The sequence below is a fragment of the Panthera onca genome, chromosome E1 (assembly GCF_046562875.1).
Source record: "Panthera onca isolate mPanOnc1 chromosome E1, mPanOnc1 haplotype 2, whole genome shotgun sequence".
NCBI classification, from domain to species: Eukaryota; Metazoa; Chordata; class Mammalia; order Carnivora; family Felidae; genus Panthera; species Panthera onca.
Window position 1 is genome coordinate 18,331,436 of NC_138352.1, and position 23,715 is coordinate 18,355,150.

General features: G+C 43.6%; 1 long non-coding RNA gene and 1 pseudogene across 6 annotated transcripts in view; both read right to left on the minus strand.

The window, feature by feature from the left end:
• The window catches only part of LOC132688426 (uncharacterized), an 87,232-nt gene that overhangs the window by 20,779 nt on the left and 42,738 nt on the right, over positions 1 to 23,715 (minus strand). The window contains exon 3 of one of the 6 annotated variants that reach the window (XR_013552127.2): positions 627 to 7,914. The exons of the other annotated variants lie outside the window; for them this stretch is intronic. This is a non-coding gene — a long non-coding RNA (uncharacterized LOC132688426). Of the gene's footprint in view, positions 1 to 626; positions 7,915 to 23,715 lie in introns of those variants that run through there. 6 annotated transcript variants of the gene reach the window in all.
• On the minus strand, positions 9,780 to 9,862 carry LOC132688702 (U4 spliceosomal RNA; annotated as a pseudogene).

Below are 23,715 nucleotides of genomic sequence, written 5' to 3' on the forward strand. Positions count from 1 at the left end.
GTATTTCTGAATACTGGTAGTAATTGAATGTGAAGGCAGAGAGAAAACCAGAAGGACCGATTGAATATATATTTAAAGAGTATTTAGAGCCCTGAAAACACCCCAGAAATCATCCTGAAGACTGACAGAACAAACTCTACAACTAAAAGGAGAGAAGAGGCCACATTGAAGAAGTCAGAAGGTTGGAGATGTATTTGGGGGCAGAAAGGGATTGTGAGTGCTGTGTGGGGGTGGAAGCCATGGTTGCAGAGAAGGGTGAGAGAGAGAGGAGCACACAGGGGAAGACACAAGGAGAATGTTTTCCCAAAGCCATCAGCTTGGAAGGTGAGAGGGGTTGAATTTTGTGAGTTCTTATAACCAGCAGGGCTTGGAGACTGGAGTTTTAAAGGTTGGTGGGTTTGGCTGGGATAGAGCTACCGAAAAAGAGAATTACAGGCCAATGTCCCAGATGAACATGGATGCAAAAATTCTCAATAAAATAAATACTAACAGACTGAATCCAACAACGCATTAAAAAAAAAAAAAATCATTCACCATGATCAAGTGGGATTTATCCCCGGGTTGCCAGGGTGATTCAATATTCACAAATCAATTGGTGTAATGTGATACACCACATTAATAAAATAAAGGATAAGAACCATAAGATTATCTCAACAGATGCAGAAAAAGCATTTGGCAAAGTACAGCATCCATTCATGATAAAAACCCTCAACAAAGTAGTTTTAGAGTGAACATACCTGAACATAATAAAGGCCATTTGTGGAAAACCCACAGCTAATATAAAAACTGAGAGCTTTCTCCCTAAGATCAGGAACAAAACAAGGATGTCCACTCTCACCACTGCTATTTAACACAGTACTAGAAGTCCTAGCCACAGCCATCAGACAAGAAAAAGAAATAAAAGACATCCAAATCAGCAAGGAAGGACAAGTTTCACTATTTTCAGATGACATGATGCTAAATATAAGAAAGCTTAATATTTTTAAGAAGAAAAAACTGCCTAAACCAGTCTACAGGTTCAATGCAACCCCTATCAAAATCCCAATGACATTTTCTTCAAGAAATGGAAAAACCCATCCTAAAATTCATATGGGAATTTCAAGGGATCCAGAATAGGAAAAGAGTCTTGAAAAACAACAAATTCGAATACTTCCTTAAAAACTTACTATAAACCTACAGTAATCAAAGCACTGTGTTATTGGCATGAAGACAGACACACAGACAAATGTAATGCAATAGAGAGCCCCGAAATAAATGTTCACATAGAGTCAACTGATTTTCAGTAAGGGTGCCAAGGCCATTAAGTGGGGGGAGAGGAAAGTCTTTTCAACAAATGGTGCTGTCCAGGAAAACTGGATATCCACATGCAAAAGAATGAAGTTGGAACCTTACATTACACATATACAAAAATTAAATGGCTCAGAGACTTAAATTTAATATCTAAAACTATAAAAATCCTTAGAATAAAACCTAAAGGAAAATCTTCATGACCTTAGATTCGGCTTCTTTTTTAAAATATGACATTAGGGGCGCCTGGGTGGCTCAATCTTGATTTTGGCTTACTACCGTGAGATCAGGCCTCAGGATCTGTGCTGAGTGTGTAGCCTGCTTGGGATTCTCAATCTCTCTCTCTCTCTCTCTGTCTGTCTCTCTCTCTCTCTTTCTCTCCCCCCTCTCTGCCCCTCCCCTGTTCTCTCACTCTCTTTCTCAAAATAAATAAGTAAACATTAAAAATATGATATTAAATGTGTAGGGAACAAAAGAAAAATTAGGTAAAATAAATTACATCAAAATAAAAAACTTTGGGGCATCAAAGGCCACTATCAAGAGTGAAACGACACCCCATGTAATTGGAGTAAATATTTGAAAATCATATATATGGTAAGAAATTAATATTCAGAATATATAAAGAATTCATACAACCCCAAAACAACAATACAACTCAACTAAAAAACTGGCAAAGGACTGGAACAGATATTTCCCCAAAGAAGATCCCCAAAGAAGATTCCACTGCCTGCATGTAAACTGCTTTTTATTTATCCATTCATCCACTAAAGGACATTTGGTTGTTTCCAAGTTTCAGCAAATATGAATAAAGCTGCTGTAAACATCCACGTGCAGGTTTTCGTGCTGACATAAATTTATAATTCATTTGAGTTAAACACACACACACACACACACACACACACACACACACACAAAGAATTGTAATTGCTACATCATATGGTAAGGATATGTTTAATTTTGTAACAATATGCCAAACTACATTCCAAAGTGGCCACACCATTTTGCATTCCTACCAGCAATAAATGGGAGTTACTGTTGCTTCGCAGCCCTGCCAGCATTTGGTGGTGTCGGTATTTTGGATTTTGGCCATTCTAACAGGTTTGCAGTGGTATATTGTTTTAGTTTGCAATTTCCTAATGACATGATATTTTGAACACCTTTTCATATACTATCTGCCACCTGCATATCTTCTTTGGTGAGGTACGTGTTCAAATCTTTTGCCAGGTTTTTAATTAGGCTGTTGGTCTTATTGTTGAGTTTTAAGGGGTTTTGTATATTTTGGATAACAGTCGTTTATTAGATATGGCTTTGCAAATATTTTCTCTGAGTCTGTGGCTTGTCTTCTAATTCTGTTGACAGTGTCTTTTGCATAACAGAAGGTTTTTATTGTAATGAAGTCTGGACTATCAATTATTTCTTTCATGGATCGTGCCTTTGGTGCTGCATCTAAAAAGTCACCGCCAAACCCAAGTCATCTAGATTGTTTCTTATGTTATCTTCTAGGAGTTTTATGTATAATTTACCATAATTTTTAAAAATAAAATATATATAGGGCTTTTCAATTTTCTATTTCTTCTTGTGTCAATTTTGGGAAGTTCTGTCTTTCAAAGAAGTTGTATATTTCATATAATTTATTAAATTTACTGCCATGAAGATGGTGACGACATCTCACTATTTTTAATGGTAGTATTATCTATCCCTCCACCAATACCACACTGTTTTGATTACTGTAGCTATAGAGTAAGGCTTGATATAGAATTATTCCTCCTAGTATTCTTCCATGTCAAGATTAGTTTAGATATACTTGGGCCTGTGCTTTTCCCTATAAATTTTACAATAAGCTTGTCTACATTTACAAAATGCCTTACTAGGATTTTGATAAAAATTTTATTAAGCCTACTGGGGGAAACTGAAACGTTTTTACGATATTGAGTCTTCCAATCCATGAACATCATCCACATATGTCTCTACAATTTGCATTTTCTTTGACTTCATTGGAATTTTGTAATTTTCAGCATCCATAATCTGTACATATTTTGCTTATTGTATCCTTAAACATTTTATTTTGAGTGATTATAAGTGGTATTGTTTTTAATTTTGGTTTCCACATATTTATTGTTATATCAATATTGGTTAATTTTTGTGTGTTGATATTGTGTCATGGCTATGGTGAACACACTTATTAATTTCAGGAGTTTTTCTTTTTTTTTTTTTGTAGATTCCTTAGGATTTTCTACAGAAATAATCATGTCATCTGTGAGATAGTTTATTTCTTCATTTCCATTATGTACGTCTTTTATTTATTTTTCTTGCCTTACTGCAATGGTTAGAACTTTCAGTTCTATGTTGGATAAGAGCTAGTATAGTTGATACATTGGACCTAATCTAAAGGGAAGAGCATTCAATCTTTATCCACTAACTATGATGTCAACCGGGCTTTTTTGTAGATGCTCTTTATCAAGATGTGGTAATTCTCTTCTGCCTTCATTTTGAATCAAGTTTTTTTTTTTAAAACATGTATTTATTTTTGAGAGACAGAGCACGAATGGGGTAGGGGCAGAGAGAGGCGGGTACACAGAATCCGAAACGGGCTCCAGGCTCCAAGCTGTCAGCACAGAGCCCGATGCAGGGCTTGAACCCACGGACTGCGAGATCATGACCTGAGCTGAAGTCGGCCACCCAACTGACTGAGCCACCCAGGTGCCCCTTGAATCAAGTATTTTTATTTCACTTTCCTTTTAGCCTCTCTATCTCTTTCTCTTCCTCTCTCTCACTGTCCTTCTCTCTCTGTGTTGCAATTTTTGATAGTTACATTATGGATTACAACATTCGTCTCTGATTTACTGTAGTCTAAGACAAATTAGTACTTAGACCCTTTACTTAATAATACTAATATCTTAGAACACCTTAATTGCTCCCTCCTCTTGCATTATTTTCAAGCATTGTAATTCTAAATATATTTTAAATCCTATAATTATCAATATCATTTCTTGATATTGTCTGTATTCATTTATATTTGCCCACATAGCTAGTGTTTACATTTTCCTTCCTGTATTTCTGTGTTTTCTTCTAAGATCATTTTCCTTTTATAATTTTGTTTCCTTCATGAGACATTTGGTTCCTGCTAAGGACTTCCCTTTATAAATTCTCTTACTTTTGCCTTCATTCTTCCTTCATTTTGTGGAGTATTCTCACCGAGTACAGAATTCTAAGTAAGAAATTATTCTGTTGTAGACCTTGTCTTTTGCTTTCCATCGTTTCTAGCAAGAAGTTTGCTCTCAGTCTCGTGCCTCTGAAATCAATGTGTCTTTCTCTGGCATTTTTTAACATTTCCTCTTTTCTTTGGTTCTGAGTGGTTTATTATGTATGCAGACAGATATGATTTTCTTTTCATTTTACCTGTACTACATGTCTCTTGAACCCTTTATTTTATTAAAAAAATTTTTTTTACATTTATTTTTGAGAGACAGACAGAGCACACAAGTTGGGGGAGGGGCAGAGAGAGAAGGAGACACAGAATCCAAAGCAGGCTCCAGGCTCTGAGCCATCAGCACAGAGCCCAATGCAGGGCTCGAACTCACAAACCGTGAGATCAGAACCTGAGCCGAAGTCGGATGCTTAACCAACTGAGCCACCCAGGCGCCCCTCTCTTGAACCCTTTACAGGGCTTTTACATATGGTGGATTATCTCCCTCACCCTTTCCTACACAGTTCTAATATGTTCCCTAGCTCCCTAGTTCTTCATAGTTCCAAGTTCTATTCCATGTCAACAAACTTTCAAATTAGCCACTATTGGGTCCAGGACCCCCTGGACACTATTCCTTCTCTGTACACCCACAGTTCTGGCCTTTGCACCCCTTTTGCTGTCTGAGCTCTGGTCTCTCAGCCTCCGAGTCTTCTGATTTTACCCAGTGTCCCCGTCTCCTTAGAGTATCTCAGCTCAGCCATTTTTCCTCCACGTGGATCTTCATATGTGTTGGTTCAGTGTGCTTCTGCCCACCTGGGCCAGAAGATGTGTGTGTGCGCGGGGGAGTATGTGTGTGTGCGGGGGGAAGGGGAGTTTCTCAGAACACAGAATAGGAGGACAGAATGCATGGGTCAGCAGGCTGGATCCCTGAGTGGTTCTCTGATTGCAGCTAGGCTTCTGGAAACTGCACCGTGCGAAAGCCCCCACCCACCTCCAATCATATGACCAAAACAGGATATTGTAGACTCTGCTCTGTCTCCACCAGGCCTGTATGGTTTAAAAGTTTAAGAAAAGCATAACAGGGGCGCCTGGGTGGCTCAGTCGGTTGAGCGTCCGACTTCAGCCCAGGTCACGATCTTGCAGTCCGCGAGTTCGAGCCCCGCGTCGGGCTCTGGGCTGATGGCTCAGAGCCTGGAGCTTGCTTCCGATTCTGTGTCTCCCTCTCTCTCTGCCCCTCCCCTGTTCATGCTGTGTCTCTCTCTGTATCAAAAATAAATAAACGTTAAAAAAAAAATTTAAGAAAAGCATAACATATAACCAAATATAAGATCAAGGGGCAATTGAAAAGAAAAATGAAAGCTCTAATAAGGACATGAGCAAAACAGTGTATAAAAAAGATAAATCTTAAAGTGTAGAGATCAAAGGACCTATCTGGAAATTACTGCTGTCATCTCAATGTGAGGAAATGAAAGCCTGGCCTGGGGAAAGGGCTGTGGGATGGCAAAGAACAGGAAAGATAAAGTCTGAATCCCTAAAACATCTTAAACATTTCATTTATCGATGCCCCACAGCTCTCCACAAATGTCTGCAGCTTTTAAATAAGGTTGACATAGTACAGTTAATAAGGCAGAAACAGGCACGTATGACCGATCGAAACCAACATGTTCCGCCAACCTTTTAGCTCCCAGTCACTGTCTCACCAAGCAGGAGGTGGAGTTTGAGCTCAGAACTCGCCCTCTTGGATGGGTAATAAGAGACAGGCCCTGAGAATGTGTGCACTGGTCACTGAGAAGTTCTTCTGGAGAGGCTTTGTGAGGCAAAGACTGGAAGAACTTGAAGGCCGGTGACGTTTCAGGAGAGGAGGAGGGAATGTGGGAGATTGAAAGGTGAGTCTGTGGTTGTGAGTGTGGGCATGTTGAAGGTGGGGTAACAGTGGGACGCGGACAGGAAGAAATTAAGCAGACGTTTGAAAAAGGGGTCACTGAGGTCCAAAAAGGGCTCTGGAGGCTGAGAGTGGGTGGGCCCGGCACTCCTAGGGCACACCTGCAGTGAGAGACTCCAGACAGAGGAGAGGGGCTTGGGAAGGAGAGGATAAGCTTACGGGACAAGGGACACGGGGGGGTTTCCCTGTGCCTCCCCTTTCCTTCAACGCTCTCTCTCTACTCTCCCCTTCCCCGCAAGCACCCTAACCTCCCTGACAGCACACTTTGAGGTTACTCGATCTGCCCAGGGGAACTGGCCGTTGCCTTGCATACCTGTTAATGGTGACCCCACGTGGACCACACCCCCCCTAACTTCCCATCAACAATCTCTCTCCCCCTTGAAACCAGGCTCAAAACACCTGCAGGAATCCTGGGCGGATTTCTTTGCGCTGACTCTTAGTTCTTCCCTCTTACTCCGTGGGTGCCCTTCACCACTCCAGGGTGGGCGTTCCCCGGGTACCCCTTCCACTGCAGCTGGGAGACGCGGTGGCCACGGAACAGGAGGAGGGAGGACCGAGGGTTCTCTTTTGGCTAAAGCTCTAGGCTGGAGGCCACACCACTGGGTCTCCCCAGATCCCCCCACGACGGCCGGCAGCAGCCCCTGTTGTTCCGTCGCTGGCCCCCAGGTGGCTCTCCGTTTAAACCATGGGCAACAAACCCACAATTGAAATGTGTGGTCCCCCTGCGTCACCTGCAGATCGGGTGGGCCTCCTTTTCCACTCTTGGGGTTTGCTGGCATAAAAGCAATAATCCCAATTCCTTAAGTCGAGTACTGTCAGGTACGGATGAGGTTCAAACAGTGGGTGCTGTAAGTTAGGGACTCCGAGGACGCTCCCTCTTTTCTGTCCTTGCCGCACAATTCTTACAATTTATTTTTTTAAACCTATGCTGTATGAGTAGTGCTTCTTTTGTTCCTCAATACGGTTTAGTTTTGCTCTCTCGTTTTTGTCTAAAATAAATAAGCAAAGCTTTGAGATTTGCTGGTCTCACTGGTTTTATTTTAAAATGTTTTCTATGTATTCTTGTTTCTGTGTTTCCGACGGGATTAATTTTTGGTATTTGCTCCCACCTGCTCTCTCTATGTTGAAATTGTGTACTTCTTTTTCGACTCTAAAAAAAAAAAAAAAAAAAAAAATTTGAAGGGTGCCTGGGTGGCTCAGTGGGTTGAGCATTGGACTCTTGATCTCAGCTCAGATCTTGATCTCAGGGTCGTGAGTTCAAAGCCCGCAGCCAAGCTCTATGCGTGGAGCCTACTTAAAAAAGTGTTTTGAGTCCTTAAACCATAGCTGAAGTGGCAGTCAGCTTCAGGTAAGAATGGCTCCAGTAGACAAGTGGCTTATTTTTCTCATAGAAGGTGTAGGTGTTCGGCTGTCCGAGGCTGATGTCCTCTGTGGCTTTTGTCTTTATGATCACAAATGGTTTCTGAATCTCCAGGCATCTTGTCCACATCCCAGGCAGCTAGAAAGAGTATGGGAGAAAGAGGTTTGTTCTCATTTCCTTTGGGGGGCATTGATTTTGTCAAGCAACTCTCTTCTGATAACTCGTGTCTCTTATCGGCAAAATCTTACTGCTGTGTAACGTGCAGAAAAGCACACAGATCATAAGTACACAGGTCAGTGACTTATCACAGGGTAAACACACCCACGGGACTAGTCTTTTTTCAAGAAATAGAAACTTCCAGCATCCCAAAAGTCCCCTCTTGGCATCTTCTCCAATCGCGTCTCCAAAGGTAACTGTTAGTTTTGCTTTTAATACTATATATAGTCTTGTATTATTAGAAGCACACAGTATGTGTTCTTTTGGTCTGGCTGTTTTTTTGTTTTGTTTTGGTTTTTTTGCTTTTGTCTTGGCTCAATATTGGTGAGATTCACCTATGTTGCATTTAGCAATAATATATTTATTTTCATTACTGCATAAGTTTTGCCTGGGTGTTATACATTTTACCAGTATTTTAAAATAACAAACTCTTGCTTTTTAAATATTCCCTGTTTTGAGTTTGTTTCTATTTTATTAATTTCTTCTCATTACTATTTGCTCATTTCTACTTTCACTGAGTTTACTTGCTATTATTTTTCTAACTTCACGAGGTGATGCTCAAAAGACCGCTATGAGCCTGGGCTTTTTTTTTCTATTTTCATTTAATGTTCTAAGTCTTCCTTTAAACGTGGCTCTAATTGCAGGTTTTGATACATATTTTCATTTACATTTAGTTAAAATGCTTTTCTAATTTTCACTTCATTTCTTTATAGACCCATGGTTTTTTGATGATTTTTTTTTTGGTATAATGCTTCATTTCCATGTATTGGAGATTTTCTAATTATATTATTTTATTTCAAACAAGACAATTGTGGTCAGAAAAGTTACTCAGCGTCGTTTAAAATCCTTGAAGTTTACTGCGGTTTACTTTATGCCCTTATTTGATCAATTATGGGAAATGTTCTATGTGCACTTGGACATAATGTGTTTTAGGTCAAATTGGTTAATTACATCATTCAGATTTTCTATAACCTCATGGATTTTCTGTCATGAAAATCAGTTACTGAGATCGGTGTGATGTAATTTCTTTGTAAAACAGAGGACGTGTCTCTTTTTCATTATACTTATGCCAATTTTTGCATTACCTATTCTCAGACTATGTTGTTAGTTTGTACAAAACAAATTTAGAATGACTATATCTTCTTTTTAAAACACTTTTAAATATTTATTTACTTTTGAGAGAGAGCAAGAGACAGAGTGGGAACGGGGGGAGGGACAGAGAAAGAGAGGGAGACACAGAATACGAGGCAGACTCCAGGCTCTGAGCCATCAGCACAGAGCCTGATGCGGGGCTCAAACCCACAAACTGAGATTGTGACCTGAGCCCAAGTTGTATTAAAGATAATAGCTTAACCGACTGAGCCACCCAGGTGCCCCTAGAATTACTACATCTTCCTGGTGGATCTTCAGATTAGGTCAGCCTTTTTACTGCTATTAATATTGTATTTTTCTGTATTTTTACTTTTGACATTTTCATATCTATAACCAGTCCCCTGCTGAAGATATTTGGGTTTCCTCTGAGTCCTCTGTGATTACACGGAGTGCTACAATTGATAGTTTTATGCTTACGTCATTTCTCATTTTTGTCCAGTACTTTGGGGATACCTACAAGTGGGATTTGGTTTCAAAAGGCAAATTCAAGGATGATTTTGCTACATATTGCCACATTCCCATTTTGCCTACACACCAACATGCATGAGGGCCAACAGAGTGTTGCCAAGCTTTTGGATCTTTGCAAATCTGAGAGGAGAGAAATGATACCTTGGTGTAATTCTGATTTGCATTTCTCTTATTGGGAAAAGTTTTCAATTAGCAATAATCGCGCCTCGGATAAACCTCATTGGCTACGATACTGCCACTGCACAAAGCTGCATTTCCCTTATTATGAGCAAGACTGAAAACCTTTTCCTATATCCAAAGGCCATTTAAATTTCTTTTTCTATAAACTCTCTGTGTATATCTTTCACTCATTTTTTTTTCCTACGGGGTTACTGGTATTTTTCTTCTCAAATTTAAAAGCTCAGTATATATTAAAGATAATAGCCTGTTGTGGCAAAAGTTGTTAATTATTTCCCAGTTTACCACTTGTCTTTTTACTTCATTTGTGGGGTTTTGCTGTATAACAGCTTCGTTTGCTTATTTTGTTTTGTATTTACAAAGTCAAGTTCATCTTCTTTTTTTACAGCTGCTGAGTTTTATTCGTGGTTACAAAAGTGTTCCCACTGCCAGGTTGTGAAAGAATTCACCCACACTTTCTATTACCACTTATGGGGGCGGAGGGTGTTGGTTACTGGGTTGTTCTTTTTTTTTTTTCACATGTAGTTACTTGACTCATTTCGAAATTTCCCTACTTTATGGTTTGAAGAATGGTTCCAATTTTGCCTTTTTTCCATATGGTTATCCAAATGTCTCAAACATCACTTATTTAAAAGTCCTTTTCCACAACAAGGGTAGATGATATATATATATATATGTATATATATATATATATATATATACATATATATATACACGTATATATATACATGTGTGTATATATATATATATATATATATATATATATAATCTGTAGATATATATAAAATCTGTATATATATATAATCTGTATATATATATAATCTGTATATATATATACTCTGTCTTATGCTTTTATATCTATTTCTATATTTGTACAATGTCTCATTGATTTATTTACTCGTGCGCCAACACAATCTTGACGATGGAGACTTTACAACGTATTTAGTATTTGGGCTATGACTATGGTCCACTGCACTCCTTTCTCAGAGATTTTCTGGGTATTTTTGCTACTTAGTTCTTCCAAAAACAAGGTTATGACCAGTCTTTTAGGTGTAGAACAAAATTAGCTGTACATATATTACGACTGCATTACCTTTTAAAATTAACTTAAGGAGAATTAACATGGCGTGGAATCTTTCTGTTCATAAACGTGACCTGTCTTTCCACTTGGTCAAGCCTGACTTTTGTCTTTGAAAAGTCTTTTGTAATTTTCTCACGTTGGTTTTGTAAATTTCTCGTTCAGTTTATCCCTAGTAATTTTTCTTTCTTTATTGGTATTGTAAGTGTGGTCTCTCATTGTTTTGTTTTGTTTTTTCCTACTAGGTGTTGTTTTCTATATGAAGGCTTCTGATTTCTGTGTTTAATATCATATTTGGCTACTTTGCTAAATTTCCGTTTCATGTTTTGTTTTCCATTTAGTTTTTTCCCCCAGATATGTATGATATAATCTGCAAATAAAGATAAATTTACTTCTTCCTGTCTTTAAATTTCTGTCATCCCTCTCTACCTGCCATGCTGGCTAATATCTCCAACACACTGTTAAATTATAATGAAGATAATGAACCATTTTGCCTTCTCTCTAACTAGTGGGAATGCCTCTATTTTTCCCCCGGTAAGAAAGATGTTGGCTTTGTATATATATATTTTTCCATGTTAAAGAAGTATCAACTCCTATGTGACTGATTTTTATTTTTATTTTTTATTTTATGTATGTATTTATGCATTATGTATGCATGTATGTGTGTGTGTGTGTGCGTGCGTGTGTGTGTGCGTGTGAGCAAAAAGGTGTTTTTATTAAAGCTCAGGGACAGGACCTGGAAGCAGAAAGAGCTGCCCCAGGACTGTGATGAGTAGCCGATTATATAGTTGTTAGTTAGTCCGGGTCAGGGATAGCGTAAGTCCGAAGAATTGTGCATATTTAAAAAGCAAGGTCTCCAGGACCTTGGGAGGCTAGCTATGGTTAAGATAAGGTTGCTTTTTTGATTTTTAAGTCTGCTTTCACCTACCGGATTCTCAAAGAGGCATGCCTAAATTCTCCCACAGAGATTAAGGATTTACCCATTGGTCCTTCCAGTTTTGTTAGTTTTTGCCTTGTATATTTTGACTGTTGAGCCTATACAAGTTTATAATTGTTATATTATTTTGGTGATGGTTCTTCCGGGCATGACACGGTGTCTTTTTTTTTAATCCTTATTAGTGCTATCTTGCCTTCTACTTTGCATGATATTAAAATTGTTATAACGGGGGCACCTGGATGGCTCAGTCGGTTGAGCATCCGACTTCGGCTCAGGTCGTGATTTTGTGGTTCACGAGTTGGAGCTCCGTATCGGGCTCTGTGCTGACAGCTCAGAGCCCGGAGCCTGCTTCGGATTCTGTGTCTCCCTCTCTCTCTCTGCCCCTCCCCTGCTCGCGCTGTCTCTCAAAAAATAAAAAAATAAAAATAAAATGTTAAAATCGTTATACCACACGCTTTTTGGTTAGTTTTTACAGGACATACCTTTCGCCATCCTTTTTTTTTTTTTTTCCAGCACTGCGGTGTAGTGTCGTTCCAGAAGTCTCTTCTAAATAGCATATACATAGATTGTATTTTTATAATCCAATAGGACATCTCTAACTTTTTGCAGGTAATTTTGGATGTATTGGAAAAATTGATACATTTAGACTCATTTCTCCATCTTCTAATGAGTAACGCTTTGCCACCTTTTATTTGCTTCTTATTGTTTTCTGCTTAATTTGCCATGTTTTTAGAGTACCCTCCCCGCCCTTTTTTCCTGAATTAGAAACCATCAGTTGCATTTCTCTTTGTTCGTGTATTTACATTGACTCTTTAAAAAGTTTTATTTATTTATTTTGAGAGAGATCATGTGCGTGCATGCGGAAACATGTGTGCCAGCAGGGGAAGAGCAGAGAGAGAGAGAGAGAGAGAGAGAGACAGAGAGAGAATCCCAAGCAGGCTGCGTGCTGTGACAGCAGAGCCCTACACAGGGCTCTATCTCATGGCCCTGAGATCACGACCTGAGCTGAAAGCAAGAGTTGGACGCTTAACCGCCTGAGCCACCCGGGCGCCCCTACACTGACATTTTTCATCGAAAATCGAACTGTAAATTTTCCTATAAAACTAAAAGCATTCAAAATAGATATAAATTCTCTCAGCGAATCAGAAAACAACTTTTTGCTAAGTCGGAAGTTTTAAGTCCCAAGTCTGTTAAAATATGGAAAAAATGGTTATTATGATTGTTTCCTTCCAATCAACAGTTAATCAAACCCTTTAAGTGAATAAATTAATTACACTGGACAACCTATGTATATCTTTTGGTGCTCCTGGCATTTCATGCACTCTCTCTCTCTCTCAAAAAAGCCTCCTTTCTTACTGAAATGTCTTTTCCTTTCTCCATCTTGTATATGTCCCTTAAAACTCACCAGAGGACTGTCTCCTTCCCCCGGGTCCTAACTGCCCTCACTTCCAACATCATGTAATATGCGGTTTCACTGGCTGTCTCTGCATGGTTCGCCCCCTCGGACAACAAGCTCCCGGGGAGGGGTTCGGGGGATGCTCACCGCTGTGTTCCCGTTACCAAACATTCATTCGTGCATTCAGAAAGTCACTCAACAGACAGTAATTAACTGTGCACAGGGGACAGTGCAAAGCAGGGGGCCGCGGGGGGCCCTTCTCCAGTTCCCGGAGGCGCTTCACGAAGCGGGGATGGTCGAGGACCAAGCGTATCACGTTTCCCGACCTTTCCTCTCTCCTAAGCGTCCACATTCAGGAGCTGATGCCGTCATATACCCAGGTGTCCCAGCTGAGAGCCGGGGGGTCGTACTGGAGCAGTCCGCCCCCCTCTCTCTCCTTCTCCTCTGCCTCCCCCTCGTCGTGCTCTCCTCTCTCCCCCTAGGACCACCAGCTGAGTCAGAAAGTCGTGCTGGTTCCACTTCCTTAGCATCTCTGTCACACTCCCCCGCCCGTATCTCTGCTGCCCTTCCTTCTCGAGCTCGCCAGCACTCCGGGGTCTCCTCGGGGGCCTCCCGTTTTCTTTGCAACCACACCCCTCGTCCCCTCCCGGCCCAGGCTCACGAATTCCCGTGAAGTTTCACCAGCTCACGGCAACCCTTGCTGCCTCTTTGCCCGCGACGCCCGCCCTCTCCCTGGCTCTCCTCCGTCCCCGCCAACCTACCAGGAGCCTGCTCCGATATCCGGACCCAGGAGCCTTTCTGTCCCCCCTGCTCTATGCCCCTCGGTGCCGTAAGCAGAGCTGTTTCTTCATATACACACCGCCGCGTGTACTTTTTGGTTTTTGTGTCCCCCACTAGACTAGTCCCCTCTACGGGGCAACATGTCTGTATCCTCAGAGACTGGAGCCTGCTTCAGAGTCTGCGTCTCCCTCTCTATCTGCCCCTGCCCCGCCCATACTCTGCCTCTCTCAAAAATACACATTAAAGAAAATTTCTTTTAAGAACAGTATGCTTAGTTTGGTCTGTCTCACAGGCATGCATTTCGCTTGTTTGTGCATAAAGAAATTCTAAAAGAATATACAAGAGGGCGCCTGGGTGGCGCAGTCGGTTAAGCGTCCGACTTCAGCCAGGTCACGATCTCGCGGTCCGCGAGTTCGAGCCCCGCATCAGGCTCTGGGCTGATGGCTCGGAGCCTGGAGCCTGTTTCCAATTCTGTATCTCCCTCTCTCTCTGCCCCTCCCCCGTTCATGCTCTGTCTCTCTCTGTCCCAAAAATAAAAATTAAAAAAAAAAAAAACGTTGAGAAAAAAAAGAATATACAAGAAACGAATATCATGGTCTCCAGGAAGGGGTGTGTGTGTGTGGGGGGGGGATTAAAACAACAGTGACGGGAAGAAGAGTTTTCATTCCACACCCTGCTACTCATTCTAAACATTGAAGGGGAACTAGTACCTTTCTAAATCCTTGGAGATGGCATGCATCGGTACCATAATATGGGAGCAGTGTGTCTGTCAGTACCTAGAAACATAACAAATATACACGACCTTCCCCCCCCCCCCCCCCAATTCTTCTCCTGGAAAGTTACTTCCCAGAAAAAAATTTACTTTATTTGCAAAATGATTTTTTTTTTTTAACCACGAAAAAGAATTCCTCCTAAATGTAAAATTCGTAATGGTTGGACCAATCGTTATCCTCTCCTGAATGGAACAGACAAATGAGAACAACAGGTATGGAAACACGCTTCCCGATAACATCCCCCCATCCAAGACTCTGGGGCTGGGGCACAGGAAATGCAAGATGGGCCCGGAGCATCTCACAGTGGGAGAAGAAAAGAAGTGCTTAAAAACTAAAAGTAAGTACAAGGCTGGGGCGTGTCCCGGGGAACACGGGAGCCAACCTTGAAGAGGCCACCAATGGCCAGAGCCACGACAATTTCGGCAACAAAGTAAACGATGAAGGGTTAGATTGTAACCCGAAGTGTAAGATAAGAATACTTCCTGATATAAATAAGTGATTCCGTAAAGACATAGCTGAGGAGAAGAAACAAACGTTGCTTACAGGACGCCAAATCATTTATGAAGACACTACCCTCTCCACGAAAAGGAGCATATTTCCTTCACCTCTTTTTGAGTATGGGCTGCACCTAGTGACTCATGTCCGCAGAACAGAGTCAGGAAAGGGGAAACAGTAACCTTCCAGTGGAGAAACCTGGCTAGGGCTGCCTTACCCGAGTGACCAAGGGCACATCACCAGTAATATCAACGGACATCACGTATCCTCTGATATGATGGGATGAGAAGGGTACGTCACCTCTGCGGTGGTCTTTCCAACCCCATTCTAATCACGAGGACATATCAGACAAACCCACTTTAAGAGACATCCTACAAATACTTCAAACCAGGGCTCCCTCAAACCCTCAAGGTCACGACAAATAAGGAACCGCTAAGAAGCTGTCACAGGGACTAAGGAGTCATAACAAGAACATTCGATGTGGTTGTCCCGGGCTGGATCGTGAATTTACAAAGGATATATAAAACGTGGTAAAAATCCGCACAAATTCTGGAGCTTGGCTAATCGTACCAATGGCCATTTCTCAGTTCTGACACGCGGACACAGCGATGTAAGAAGATACAATGTTGGGAACACATCGGGTGGGGGACGTGCGCAAACTCTCTCGACTGCCTCTGCAAATTCTCTGCAATCAAAATAGATTCCGCACTGCAAAGTTTATCAAGAAAACTCCTGGCGACGCGGAAAAAGCTTACGATGCAATATTAAATGGAAAGGGATGACGGAGACGTATCTGCCCCGGGGGAAAAGGGAAGAGAAATGGAAAGACAAGGGAAAGTGCAAGTTGGCTCCCTCCTGCCCGTCCCACCTGCTCTCGGCCCCACACTTCCAACTTTGCTGACACAGCCACCCAAACACTCCTAGGAGTGTCTGCCCTTTCCCGTCCTGCCAGCCACCCCCCCACACACCCCCCTCCGCCATGATTGAAGCTTTGTCACCACCCCTGTTGGTATGGCTCCTTCCCTTTGTGCTGAATTCTCTCTGCCTCTGGGTATTCTTCACCCCAGCCACTTTGACTTTGCTCTAGGACAGGTCACGCCCTCCTTCCTAAGAGCTGGACAACACGGCTTGGCCCCTGCCTGCTTGCCAGCAGAAACGAAGGCTTTAACTTGATTTGGTTTTCCTTGCAAACTTCTATGGCTGCTGTGTTCAAAGGCTTGCGAAGCAGCACAGCAGGTGCGAATACAATGGCCCAGGGCCGTGTAGGTCCGCTAAGGGCTGGATGCCCGTCCGGGTGGATCCCTTTCCCACCCTCCCACTTCCCAAGGCCTGTGCACCTGCATAAGTGAGTCCCAGGCTGGTCGCCTTGAGCCCCGGGAATCCCAAAATGAGACCATGAGGAGGCAGCAGTGAGACCAAGGCCCATCAGATCATCAGCTCATTGGGGGGGGGGGGAGGGGGGCGGGGGGTAGATTCCTGGATCTCCGTGCACCTGCGTGTGGAGAGGAACACCGTGCCTTAGGCCGGGATCCCTCTTTACCCTTCTTTCAAAGTCCCTGACGGCAGATCAGGTCTCCCCGAACGTGCCAGCTCACTGGTTCCCTCCCCAGCAAGCGCTGTCCTGAAGTCTATGTCTCACTTCTCCTTGTGAAGCTTTCTCCAGCTCTAGAGACGCAGGATGTGGGAGAGACAGGATAGAAGATGGAGGGGACATTCCTGACCCCAAGACATCAAGGCCATACCGGCAGCGTGGATAAACAAAGTGGCACAACCAGACAAGGGGATGTTGTTCAGTGCTAAACCTGCATGAGCTGTGAAGGCACAAAAAGACATGAAGAACCTCACCCGCGTGTCACTAAGAGAAAGAAGCCAGTCTGCAGGCTACACACCGAAGGACGCCACCCATACGACATTCTGGGGAAGGCGACGCTCTGGAGAAATGAAAACATCAGTGGGTGCCCGGGGCTGGGGGGAGCAGGGATGAACAAGTAGCACACAGACGACTCCCAGGGCAGTGAAAATACTCTGTATGCCACCATGACGGTGGACACAGGTCATCTGCTCACACCCGTAGAACGTGCTATACCAAGAGTGAGCCGGAATGTAATTCGCGGGCTTTGGCACTAGCTGGGGACGCTCGTAGGACAGGCCCAGCACTCCGGTCCTGGACTCTGCCTCTCCTTCTGGACCAGTTTGCTCAAATTTTCCTGATGCGTCAGGAGGATGTCATGACAGTGGGGCAACTTCCATGAAACCTCTTTCAAAAAGTAGAGGTGGCCCTAGTGAGACATTCACTCGGGATCAAAGTTGGGAGACGGTAAAGGCAATAGAACAATGAATGAACCAAGAGATCTCGGCCAGGAACCACACCAGCACCTTCCGAACCTTCCAGCCTACGGACTGCGCAGCCCGGAGCACGTTGTCCCCGTCTGTCCGCGGAGAAGGAAACCCCCAGGGGCCAGGATCTTCTTCGACACACATTCTTTGCTCGGTGTGGGCGGGAAAGACAATCAGGTGTAACTCTGCCGGGATACTTTCCTCTACATTCATAAACGTGTAACAACGTTAGATGCGCGCTACCGACAGGTCATCCTAAGTGATTCGTGGCAAAACGTCAACTTGTTTCACTCGCTGACCCGTATGCTTCCCTTCAGGCAACATTATTACCGATCTCATCCTTCCTACACACAGCACCTTGGGCGTCCAGTGAATACACTCTGGAGAGAGCAGTGAATAGACCACGGCTAAACACAGGCCTCGGCGGGTAGCAGCGGGTTGAAGTCAAAAGCCTGTTGCAATGACCCGTGGACGGCCATTGCAACAGTCGAGCATCTAGGAAAGCGTCTTGATTCTTCCAGACCCTTTGCACCAGACTGCACTGGATTAGATGAAAGGCAGAAGCAGGCTCGTCTTGGCTTCTTACTTGCCAAGCGAATTTTCTCTGCCAGGCTCTCCTGTGAGAACCGCTTGTTGACCGGTCCAGCCCGGCCCTACCTGACGAACCCCGTAATTTTATTTACTTATTTTTTGCTCTTCTCATTTCCAACAGTTCATTTTATTTCCAATGGCTCCTGTCTTCGTTCATGCAGTTTTATTTTGTTTTTTTATTAAAAAAATTTTTTTAATGTTTATTTTTGAGAGAGAGAGAGAATGTGAGCGGGGGAGGAGCAGAGAGAGAGAGGGAGACACAGAATCGGAAGCAGGCTCCGGGCTCTGAGCTGTCAGCACAGAGCCCGACGTGGGGCTCGAACTCACGGACCGCGAGATCATGACCTGAGCCGAAGCCAGACGCTTAACCGACTGAGCCACCCAGGGGCCCCTAAATTTTTTTAAATGTTTATTTATTTTTGAGAGAGAGAGAGAGAGAGAGAGAGAGAGAGAGAGAGAGAACACCTGCGAGCAGGGAAGAGGCAGAGGGAGAGAGGGAGAGAGAGAATCCGAAGCAGGCTCCTTGCTGTCAGTGCAGAGCCAGGCTCGAGGCTCAAACTCACGGACCACGAGATCTTGACCTGAGCCAAGTTCGACGCCCAACCAACTGAGCCACCCAGCCACCCCGAATTATCATTTTTTATTTATTTTTATTTATTTTTTTTTTAATTTTTTTTTAAATGTTTATTTATTTTTGAGACAGAGAGAGACAGAGCATGAATGGGGGAGGGTCAGAGAGAGGGAGACACAGAATCCGAAACAGGCTCCAGGCTCTGAGCTGTCAGCACAGAGCCCGACGCGGGGCTCGAACCCACAGACTGCGAGATCATGACCTGAGCCGAAGTCGGCCGCTCAGCCGACTGAGCCACCCAGGCACCCCTATCATTTTTTATTTAAAAGACTTGGGGAGTCAGGCAGAGAAAGACAAATACTGCTTGCTATCACTTGTATGTGAAATTTAAAAAAATATTTTTTTTTAAAGTCAAATTCACAGAAACAGAAGAGAACGGTGGATGCCAGCGGCTGGGGGTTGGGACAAGAGGGGACAGGTCGGTAAAGGGTACAAGGTTCTGGTTATGACATGAGTAAGGGCTGAAGGCCTGACAGAGAACGTGGTGACTAGAGTTGACGATATTGAATTGTGTCACTGAAATCTGCTAAGAGAGTAGAACTTAAGTGTTTGTACTAAGAGCGAATAAATAAATAAAGGTAAGTATGTGAGGTGATGGATGTGTTCATCAACCCAATTGCAGAAAATCTTTCACAGTGTGTGTATATAAAATCATCACGGGTGCTTTAAATATATCACAATTATGCGGCTCCTGGGGGGCTCGCCCAGTTAAGGGTCCGACTCTGGGTTTTGCCTCAGGTCACGATCTCATGGTTTCATGAGCTCAAGCCCCACATCAGGCTCTGTGCTGGCGGCATGGAGCCTGCTTGGGATCCTCTCTCCCTCTCTCTCTCTGCCCCTCCCCCACTCGCACTGTTCTCTCTCTCTCTCTCTCTCTCTCTCTCTCCCTCTCTCTCTCAAATAAAATTTTAAGAAATTTAAATATATCATAATTTTATTTGTTAATTATACCTCAGTAAAACTGGAGAAAAAGATTCAGGGACCAAGTGATTTCTTGGGGGTTAGCAGCTTCCGTATTTTCTGACGGATCTTGTTACGCACAACGTGTTGACCGTTCTCATTCACTTGTTTCCCAAATGTGGCATGCTGGCAATTTTTTTCTCCATGCCCAAACAATCCATTTCCATCGTAGAAAATGTAGGTTATTTGGGGTAAACACAAAAAGAAGAAGAAATACTATAAAATTCATCCAAAATTCTACCACCCAGAGATGTTACCTTTGCCTACACAGGAAGGGGGCTACTGTGCTCACTCCTCCTTCTAAAGGAATCTCCCCTCTTGGGGCCCCTACTGCTAATGCCACACGTCACTCAGATCAGACCAAGGATGAGCACCCTATCGGCATTAGTCAGGGTTTAGTCAGGAAAACAGACACCACCCTGGGCCCTTCGCTCCAAATAAAGAAAATTGGTTATGCAGGAAGTGGAAAAGCTGAGCGGCCAACCACAGGATGGTGAGGTTAGAAGCAGCCGGAAGACACTGCCTCCCCAGGGCTGAAGGGGCAGCATGAGAGGGGGGTTTTATCGGAGCACAGAAGTTGGGGCCAGCCAGGAGACAGAACCAAGGAGGAGGATGTCCGGGGAGCCTGAAGCGCGCGGGAGGGTCTGTTTGGAGGGAGCAGGAGACTCACAGGAGTAGACACAAAGACCTCACAGGAACACAGAAATAGGAGAAAGAGTCCAGTCTTTCCCTTTCTCCTACTCTCCAGTCATCCGCCCTTGCCTCCTCTTGGCCAAACTCACCCACAGGTCTCAGGACTAAGGAACCTGGGATAGGACGGGGGAGGGGAGTGGGGAAAGGGACAGTGGGAGTGAGCACAGATAGACGATGATCCAGCAACTGTCAAAAGTAGCCAGTCAACTGGCTGGCCACACATCACCTGTTCCTACCACAGAGAGTTAAGCTGGATCTAGCCATGAGGAAATAATTATGCAAATCCAAAGTCGAAAGACGCTGTGCAAACAACTGGCCTAGGCTTTCCAAAAAAGTCAACGTCATAAAAGATGAAAGACAGCCAGGAAACTTGTCTAAATTAAAGTGCATCGAGGAGACACGTGTGGAGACATAATTTCTACGTGTCATCATAGTTTCAATAAGGGATTAAAAAATCATACATAAAAGACATTACTGGGGCAACCACGGAAATATGAATGTGGGTAGCACGTTAGGTTACAATCGTATGTAACTGTTAAATCTCATGAGTGTGATCATTTGACTGTGGTTATGTAAGAGAACGCCTTGTTCTTAGGAGATATATGCTAAAATACTCCAGGGTAAAATGTCATGATGTCTCCAACCAACTCCACACACATACTCATAGAAAGAGAAAGTATGACCAAGCAAATGTGGCAAATGTTAAGATCGGTGAATCCAGGTGCAGGGCGTATAGCCATTCAGTGTAGTATTCTTGCCACTATTCTGAAGACTTAATGTTTTTCCAACTAAAACTTGAGGACAAAAATAGGTTGGCCTCTGACGTTTGACCACTCACACGGAACAAAAAGATGAACCGAACCAAGCAGTTCTTAGGCATTTGAGCCCCAAAACACAAAAAGTATTTGCTAGTTAGCAGGAAAGTTGGAGGTGACAGGAAATCATGAGTGAAGTTAAGGCAGTAGCAAATGAAAATTATACGCGATCCAAAATTCTGGGGTAGGGGAAAAGATACGGCAAATTGTTTGCAAAAACAGCTGCCAAGTACTCTTCCCATCTATGGGAGAACATGCCGCTTCTCCCATCAAGAGGTGAAATCCGTTTCTCCTCCTCACCAAATGGACTTGCTTAGAACAAAATGCAGTGGCGGTGACATGGTGCCAGTTCTAGACCTAGTGCTTAAGGGGCCTGACAGCTCCTGATCTGCCTCTCTTGGAGCCCTGAGCCACCATGTAAAGGAGCCTGGCTGCAAAGATTGACCTGGCCAACCCCTAGCTCTTCTGGGCACCTTAGCTGAGGAGCCAGACACGTGAGTGAAGCTATCCACACTCCTCCAGCCCCAGTCACGCTGGCCCATCAACACTTCATGGAGCAGAGATGAGCCATTCCTGCCAATCCCTTCCCCAATTACAGCATCATGAGCCAATAAATAAATGGTGATTGTCGTTTTAAACCAATGAATTTGGGGGAGGTTTACTATATGGCCAATAGGAAACGCAGCAGACAGAGACCCAGGGATGCCTCTAGGGAGAGTCAAAACCTGCCTGAGTTTTATCGTTCCAGTCCACTCCACATGTTGGCTCAAAACAACCCCTTTCCTTTCTTGAGTTGAAATGAACAAGTCTGTTCCTTGCAACAAAGAGGCCAGATGCAAATGTTTTTCCCCGTCCTTTCATTTTCCAATGATTCTGGATGAACATCTCTTATTTCTGCTTTCCACGTTCCTTTCCCCTTTTATTGAGTAACCGCACCTGATTTTTAAATGGTTTGTTGTGACATGCGCCATGCAAATAAAGAGGAAGTAAAATCACTTGTGCCATTTAAATATAATAATAGGGTAGACAGTCCTCGGGCCAGTTGGAGATACAAAGAATGGCCAGTCCTTCCAGAGCTCTGTTTACTCCTCCTCAAATAGTAGTCTCTTCTCTACCCCCAGCAGTAACCACTGTGATGGCTTTCGTGTTGACCATTCCCATTTGCCCTCTTTAGCTTTCCACCTACACACGCATCCCTAAATATTGCTAAGTTTTGAAGATCGGAGCAGCGAGCTGCAATCTGGGACTATAAGGAGAGGCTAAAACCACCACTGCTGGAGGAAGGCTGGGGGGGAGAAGCTAAACTGAACAGTCTCCAGGCCGTTGCCTGACTTCAGCTTCCCTGAGCATTTACAAAAGCCTTTGATGGGAAAATCACCGAGTAAGGGATGAGTAACCTTGGGCATCAGGCTCAGCACAGCTGAGACGTGTGGCAGCACCATGGCATGGACCAGGTTTTAGGTATTTGGCCAGAGGGAGAGGCCGTTCTGTCTTTTCTGGTCGCCATCACTTCCCCTCCAGCATTTCTAGATGATACATGCAGCGCGTCAGGCAGCGGGGCATGCGGGAATGAGTAGGAACGTCACCAACATGTGGTCAAAATCAGGTGAGCACGGAGAAAACCTCGGGCTGGACTCTCTGGGCATTTCACCCTTGGTTTAAGGTTAGCGTGAAGGTAACAGGGTAATAATGGCGGCAGCCCTGGCTAGGTCTTTGCAGTCACGGTGCTTCAATCGGAACCGTTTCCTTCTGCATCTAGTGCATGGCTGCCCCCTGGACTCTCCCATCACCCTCACCCTGAGGATCCCCTCCACCTCTCCCCTGGGTCAGATTCCTATGTGAGCAGTCCCATGCCTTCCTCTTTCTTGGCTTCTCTTAAAGCCAAATCTGATTGCTCATCCTTTATATATGATTTTTATGTTTCTCTCCCTCCTCTCTCTCTGATTTTAAGATCTCTTTGTCCAGTGTTTCAAAATTTCATGACGATGTGTCTTGGTGGGTCTCTTCTCGTCCTTTTTTATGGGCATTTGAAAGACCCTTTCAATCCGGAACCTCAAGTCCTTCAGTTCCGGTAAATGCTTCTTTATTGTTTTACTGATGGCTGCCTCCCCTAAATGTTCTCTGTTCTCTCTTTCTAGAACTCGATTATTCAGATATTGAACCTCCCAGGCTTATCTTTTCTCTCCTATTTTCCATCCCTTTGTCTTCTTCAGGCGTTTCCTCAAACTGATCTTCCAACCCTTACAGTACCTTTTTCGGTCTGTGCTCCTGCTTTAACCTTTAAGGGCTCTTTTTTAATCCTCTTGAAGGTATGATTACATCATCCCTCTTCTTATAACAACAGCGCAACATATTCTTTTGCCTTTATGAGTGTATTAGTGATGGTTTTATAGAGTTTTCATAGGCCTGTATTCTGTGGGGTTCTTTTGTTTTGTTTTCG